This window comes from Chenopodium album, chromosome 20 (assembly GCF_948465745.1).
Source record: "Chenopodium album chromosome 20, dcCheAlbu1.1, whole genome shotgun sequence".
Classification (NCBI taxonomy): Eukaryota; Viridiplantae; Streptophyta; class Magnoliopsida; order Caryophyllales; family Amaranthaceae; genus Chenopodium; species Chenopodium album.
The window spans coordinates 22,098,923-22,106,855 of record NC_137853.1 but is presented as its reverse complement, the minus strand read 5'-3'; the positions used below and the strand labels follow the sequence as shown (position 1 = coordinate 22,106,855).

The 7,933-nt window shown below is 36.8% G+C and overlaps 1 non-coding gene across 1 annotated transcript; it reads left to right on the top strand.

Annotated features, from left to right (window-relative positions):
* Window positions 1-1,642: 1,642 nt before the first annotated feature.
* On the top strand, window positions 1,643-1,748 carry LOC145599873 (small nucleolar RNA R71). The gene has a single exon (XR_014104127.1). It is a non-coding gene; the product is annotated as a small nucleolar RNA R71 (small nucleolar RNA).
* The last annotated feature ends 6,185 nt before the right edge of the window (window positions 1,749-7,933 follow it).

Sequence of the window (7,933 nt, the reverse complement as noted above, 5' to 3'; positions counted from 1 at the left end):
TGGCATTAGGCTCACACTAGCTCCCAAGTCACATAAGGCATTATCAATTTGCATTTTGTTGATTGCACATGGGATGGAGAAGTTTCCGGGGTCTTTCAACTTGGGTGGCATTTTGTTCATGATGATAGCACTACAATTTTCGGTCAAATTGATGGTCTCCACAACCTCACAAGTTCTTCTCCCACTCAAAATGTCCTTGAGGAATTTGGCATAGTTTGACATTTGGTTGATCACATCGGTAAAAGGTAGAGAAAGGTGAAGTTGTTTTAACATTTCAATAAATCTCCCAAATTGTTCATCCAATTTGTGTCTCATGAATTTTTGTGGATAGGGGAGTTTGGGTCTTACAATCTCTTTCTCTACTCTCACCTCTCTAGGTGTCTCAACAACTACCTCATCCAAAGATGCCTTTCTTTCCTCATCCTCAACCAAAATCTCCCTAGGAATCTCCTTATCTAAACCACTTCTAGGCAATACCTCCTCAAGAACCTTTCCACTCCTAGTAACAATAGCATTCACGGATTTTTTTGGGTCAAGGCCTTGGGAAGGTAAAGAAGAAGGGCTAGCATGATCTTTCAAGGCATTAGCAAGTTGAGAGATTTGGTTTTCAAGCATTTTGTTATGAGTCATCATTTCATTGAATTTTTTATCGCTCACGGCCATGTATGTGTTCAACAACTTGGTTTGATTCTCAATTATCTCTTCCAAATTAGTCCTAGGTGAAGAGGGTTGAGAATAGGAACTTTCCCCTTGAGTTTTTGGAACAAACCCGGGTGGGGGACCTCTTTGAGAATTATTTTGAAAATTTCCCCGACCTTGGTTGTTCCAACTACTCCTATTTTGATTTTGGCCATAATTTTGATTATGGTTTCCACCGCCTTGATTATGGTTCCCACTACCTTGGTTATGATTTCCATAACCTTGGTTTTGAGAACCATAACTTTGGCCTTGGTTACCATAATATTGGCCTTGATTTTGGCCACTATAACCTTGACCATTATAGCTACCACGGGAACCTTGGTTCCCTTGGTTTCTATAACCACCGCCTTGGTTATAATTGTCAAAATTGCTTTGGCCTTGGAAGTTCCTATTCCATTGACCCCTTTGGTTTTCAAACCGTTGTACATTATTATTTGACACATAATTCACATGTTCACTTTCATGGTTATCAAACTCATCAACACATTCATTAGGACAAACACTAGAATCATGATCATACGATCCACATGCATCACAAAACAAACAACCCAAAGGCATGTTATGCGAAGAGGGAGGGGGTTGAGAGTTAGAAGGAGTACCTCTCCCCTTAAATTGGGAGGGAAGATTAGAAGCTTGAGAAGAGGAAGAATTGCTCTCCAACTTTGCCTTGATTGCGGTGACCTCTTTCCCTAAATTTGTCATTTGAGAGGAAAGGTTGTTGATTGCATTGAGATGGTCCACCGAATACAATGAAGATTGTTTGCTTGAAGAGTCCCTCTCTCCATCTTGCCAATCCCTATAATAAGTCACCACATCCTCAATGATGTCCACAACTTCTTCTTCGGTTTTGTTCATGATAGGGCCCCCGACCCCTCCATCAAGGCATGACTTGCCTTGGGGACTTAAACCGCCATAGAAGATTTGGATCACTTGGTATGTGGGGATTCCATGATGAGGGCACTCCCTTTGATACTCTTTGAATCTCTCCCATGCTTCATAAAGGCTTTCACTCGGCCTTTGCTTGAACCCTTGAATCAAGGCTCTTGCCTCCGCCGTCTTCTTTTGGGGGTAGAAGCGGGACAAGAAAGCCTTTGTGACATCGTCCCAAGTTCTCAAGGAGTTGGGCTTCACTTCCTTGTCTAGCCATTCCAAGGATCTTCCGATTAGAGAGAAAGGGAACAACTTGAGGCGGATAAATTCTTGAGAAACCCCATTGACTTTAATGGTATTGCAATATTTTTCAAATTCTTTCAAATGGTTCAATGGGCTCTCATTCTTAGCCCCACTATATTGCCTTCTCTCGATCAAGGTAATCATTGCCGGACGGATTTCGAAGTCATTTGCCGGGGTAGTGGGAGGAGCTATTCCACTTTCAAATCTATAAGCCCCGGGGACTCCAAGCTCCTTCAAGGCTAATCTAGGATGTTCACCCATTCCTTGTCCTTCTTGAATTTCTTCCTCACTTGAAGAGCTATAAGCCAAGGATCTAATATCCACTCTTCTTCTTGAAATAGTCCTTTCTATTTCCGGATCAAGGGGAAGAAGGGGACGAACACGGGTTCTGTGCATGCAAAAACTCAAACAACAATATTAGTAGCACGGCTACAAGTGTAGCCTAAAGAAACAAAATCTTTTTGTTTTTTTTTTTAATTGAAGTAGACTCAACAACAAAAGCTAAGCACCAAAAGCAGTCCCCGGCAACGGCGCCATTTTGACGAGGGGAAAATGCATGTCGTTCCTACCCTTTCCCCTAGCCAAACTAAATTTGTAAACACCTAACCAACCTTATATGAATATAGGGTAAGTTAAGGGTCGATCCCAAGGGAATGCAATGATGAAAACCTAAGTCTAAGTCAAGCTACCTCGGAGATGAGAATGAGATATCGGTTGGTACTAAATGAACTTGATCAAAAGTCTAAACACTAGGGAGATGGGTTCCACATGCAAAACCAATGATAATGCTAGATTAAAACTCATTCAATTAGTTCAAATGTTTGCAATGGACAAACGATAGTAGCAATCAAGAGAGTTCAAATACTATCTCCTATAGGCCAATCTAGTGGTCACTATGAAAGGCAAACCAAGAAGAATCATAAACAAACTCAATCAATTAAAGCAACTTTTAAATCAATTGGTCATGTCATTAAGAGTTGCAATGCAATCTAGATTAATCTTATAGGGTGATCAATCCTAGTCTAATCAATCTCATGCAAAACTATGTCAACCAAATTAATTGCAACAAATCAACCAATCAAGAGCTTCAACTAGCATTTCCATCAATCAAACATGCTTCCCCCCCTTCCCTAGCAACTAAATTACTCACTAATCATGATGAAATTCAAGAACAAATAACCAGAAATTGCATTGATCATCATTCTAAAGCAAAATCCAATAGAAATCAAAGTATTCAATATTATCACAACTAAATTCCAAGAAAAAAACAAACATCAAGCAAAAGAATCAATTAACAAGTAAGTAAAGATTAAGGAAAGAAGAAGATCTCACTAAAATTGATGAAGAAATCCAAACTTGATTGATCAAATGTTGAGTTACAAATACAAAGCTAACAAGTTCTCTCTATCTTCTCTCTAACTTCTCTCTCTAAAATTAAGCTAATGAATATTATCTAAAAGTTGTTTTAAAAAGGAAATATAACTCTATTTATAAACAAAGAAGAAATCGGCAGCTCCCACGGTCTCTACCGCTAAACCCGCGCCCGCGGAAAAATGGGTACGGAACCCTCCGCGGCCATCTGGGCAGAACCCGCGCCCGCGGCATCAGGGGCCCGCGCCCACGGGTAGAAGATCCGCGCCCGCGGGAAGCCCTCAGGGCAACCGCGGGGAGTTCCTGCCAATTTTTGGCAGTTCCTCTCCAAAAGACCCGCGCCCGCGGCTTGATGACCCGCGCCCGCGGCCAGCAGCAATGCCTTTCTAAGCCTCTCCAAGGCCTCTCTAAGCCCTCTCTAGCCCAATTCTTCTTCCTTGCTTGATCCTTGAGGTCCCGAATTGTATCCTTTGCCGAGGTGAAACTCACAAAACCTACACAAGTAAACAAAAGAAGGAAATAAAAGGGAAAAAGTGCAAAATAAAGGAAAACACGATAAAAACACGAGAAACAAAGAGAAAAGAGGAAAAGGGAGAAACTAAAGGAAAAAGAACCAAAACTAAGAGAAGAAAGCAACAAAGAGGGAAAGAAATAACCTAAAAGACTACCCTATGAGTGCCATAAATGACACTCATCAACATCATATGTCCAAGAAGTAGCAATATGCTAAATCAATTTCTATAATATACTTCTTAAATTGGAACATTTCCATTCTTTTACCTTCCAACTATATGAAGTAGTTTCTAATCAATTGGAATTGGTCCATTTAATTTGAAACATTTGCTATTCATAACAACTTTTAGCATGTAAGTAGTTTTAGGTTTGAGAAGTAGCAACTTGTTTGCATTTCTTGGCCTATAACTTCTTATTGCAATCCTCATACATTCCAAAACCTTTTCCATTTGAGCAACTTAGAACACTTCTCTTAGGTTCAAAATGATGCTTTTCTTAACCTTTTAAGCACATTTCATGATTTTGCTAAGTCTATTCAATCATTTTTCATATTTGAGTTTAATCAAATATTAAACTCTATATGAAATAGATGAAAAATAGTGTCATTTGATCAACTTTTGATCATAGATATTTCCAATCACTTTCTTATATTCAATCATATTGAGGATAAGAGATTTTATTGGATTTCTTTATTTGTCTTTAAGAGGGTTTGTACCTCCCATCTCATTATATCCCTTGAAACACTTTTCAAAATGAAGATGTGTCGGCATTTTACTCAAACCTTTTGAATAAAACTAACCTTAGACATATGACATAGATTTCTAAAACTTGCCTTTTAGAAATATCTTAGAAAAATTGGAATATAGGTTTATGGATTATCTTTTAAACTTTTGAGAACGTTTCTCAACTTTATTTTCAATCGAGGAGATTATATATAATAATAAAATTAGAACAACATGTTACTTATAAGTAAATGCAAAATTCAATTATGTTTAATAAAATTTTAAGTACCAAAAGCGAATTAAATTGGTAACTTTAAAACACTCTATTCAATTTAAGTGATCCAAACTTGAATTAAGTGATTTCAAGATCCTTTATTCGTGCAATAATTGACCGGACTAAGGCCCTACCATCAACAATTACATTTTCAAGGTGAGTAAACTCTTTACTGATTACAACTCTTGTAACTCTTGGTTGAATAATTAACCATCACATGATTAATTATTACCCTTAGCTTCAAGGTTCTAAACTGATCTTTAGGTAACCTTGTTGAGTATAACCAATTAAAAATGTAGAACGTGATCTACCCCCAATTCCCCAAGATATATTATGACACTCTGCTGAGGCCGACCCATCATAAATGATCGAAGGTTTCGTCGGGTTTTTAATTGGAAAAGTTGCCTCAATATTACTAGGATCTAGATTTGTTATGCTGTGATTAAATAGTGAACTCTAGCGCATCATCACAAAACATAAATAAAATCTAACATGCATAAAATACTGAATGCATAAATAAGACGTAGCATGGCCCCTAATCCTAAGAAAACTAATAAAGTAAATGCTCCGACATGAATCTTATGGATCTCATCCACCTTGCTCCTTTGGGCCTTCACTTCATGGGCTTCTTGGATTAACTGCAACTTGTAATTCTATTCTATTCTATCTACTACTTAAATAAAATAAAATAAAATTACAAAAATACTTTATCGGTACGTAGACCATACTAATATTACAAAAATACATCACGATGCGCAGATCATATTTAGCAATCTACTGGGCCATACTAGTCATTATATAGCAATAAACAACATCATATATTATAAAATTGCCACATAATAAATCACTCATCATGCTTTCCTAAACTACAACATCGAATGATCATAATTAAGGAAATATGGCATCTAAATATCTCATGTTTTAATTAATATAATTAGATAATATCATATATTATTCATGATCATCAATAAAATATCATATATTCTAAATTAGTCATGAGATAGAATCAAATCTTATTTTAATCTTAAAAGATAAATCATATTTATCCTCAAAGATTATCCTAACAATGTTAGGAAATTCTATCCTAATTACTAGCCAATCACAAAATTTTAAATCAATTATATCCAAAAATAATTATGGGATTATCACATTATTTAAATCAATTATTATCCTTTTGGAATACGCTCAGAATAACCTAACAAGTCTTATCCAAAATTAACCACTTTAATTATGGATAATTATCAAAATAACAACTTAAATATGGATAATATCAAACTTAACAACTTTTGAAAGATTTGATTTTATCCCAAAATCAAATTTTATTTTGAAAATTTTTAAAACAAAATAATTTTAAAAAACATTTTTTTTTATTTTGAAATTAAAACTGCTGCCACGTCAGCCAGGGAGTAATCCCCAGCCAACGAAGCAGCTGAACCACACACATTGTGCGTCAGTCAAGAAGACCCCAACCAATGCACAACCGCAGCCAGGAACAAATCTCAGCAACGGCATCAACCTGTAGCTAGCCGAAAACCGTTCCAGCCACCTGAGTTCTGTGCCCTGCCACCTGCGTCTGTTGACCGAGGGTTGTTGGCGACCGTCGCCGCTAGGCCAGAGCCCAGCCACCAGCAGACTGCAAGCTGCACCGCCTGCTGCCGCCTGTTGCCACCGCCCTCACTCGCACACCCTTTCGTCCACCAACCGTCGTGGCCCACCTCACGGTGGTTCGTCCACCTAGCCACGACTGCCCCTCCCAAAAACTGATTCTTTCCTTTTTTTTGAGATATTTAATCTACTTAAACAACTTTTGCAAAATTAAATTACATCAGGTCTTTTGAATTAAAACATAACTTTTATGCCTAATTTAATTTTGAAATCAAATTCAAAATCCAATTTCAAATCTAGGGTCTTCATAAAATTAATTTAAATTTAATTTAACTCTTAAATCAAATTATTGATTATATAAAAAAATCATATTTTATGTATCAAATCAATCCAATTAAATTTATGAAGCATAAATATTCGAAAATCATCAAAATTTAGCACAAAATCAAAATTTTAGGGCTTTATTTCAATTTAAATTTTCGAAAAATTAGGGCTCTATTCGGAAATGTTGAGAAATTAAATCATATTTAATCAATTCCAATAGTTAAATCAAAATTAATATAATAATTGACCCATAATTAAATTATTCTCCCTCCTAATTGAATTAAAATTGTGGATTATCAAAGAATTATTGGCAATATGCGTAAATGCAATAAGCTAACTAATACCACTGTAGGAGTTTATAGGTACTACGCAGCGGAAATAAACATGAATCATATTCATACAGTACCTAATCCAAGGATCTTTGCATAACACATAAAGAACACATAATTTTACCTTTGAAGCGTGATTCCACGTGCGATCGAGCAAGAACAATGGGAGATAAAGAACCTCAAATGTGATTCCTCTCCTTGGTCCACGGGCACAGATTAAGACCTCCACTAATGCTAGTTAGTTGCGAAAGAAATCTTCAATCGACCTTCTACGGAGATGTATGAACAACGTACTAGCCAAGAACCACCGCGCAACACCACGAGGACCACTAGGGTGGCCGGCCGTGGGTGAGAGGGGGGAGAGAGGACCGTAAGTTTGAGAGAGGTGAGGGATTTGGATGTTGGTTGCTTAGATTCACAATTCACTGTAAGTTAATTGTGACTTAATTAATCAACCCTAGGCATGACTATTATTTATAGATCATATCTCTAAATAATAGTCCACATCAAAGCCCAATTCCTAATCCCAATCAAACTACATTTAGCCCAATCATACTTATGACTAATTAAATGCTCATGAGGCCCATTAATGGGCCTCTAACTTGCTTAAACCAATACCCTTGTGTATGACCTCATAGGATCCATTCTAGAGGGCTTTAGACTATTTGAGTAGTCTAAAGATCATCTCTCATAGTCTAGCAACAAAGGATGATGCCCCAAAAGAACGAACTTATTATCTCCATAATAGTGATCCTTGATATATCTAGTAATTGCACTTATCGAAGACATAACTCCTTCACATAATGCTAACCTCAATTCATCTCACAAACTTCACATAAACTGCAGACAACAATTAAAGATTTGTAAACCATTATAAGCCCTTATCAATATAAACCAATCAAAATAACTAATCTAAAACTTGT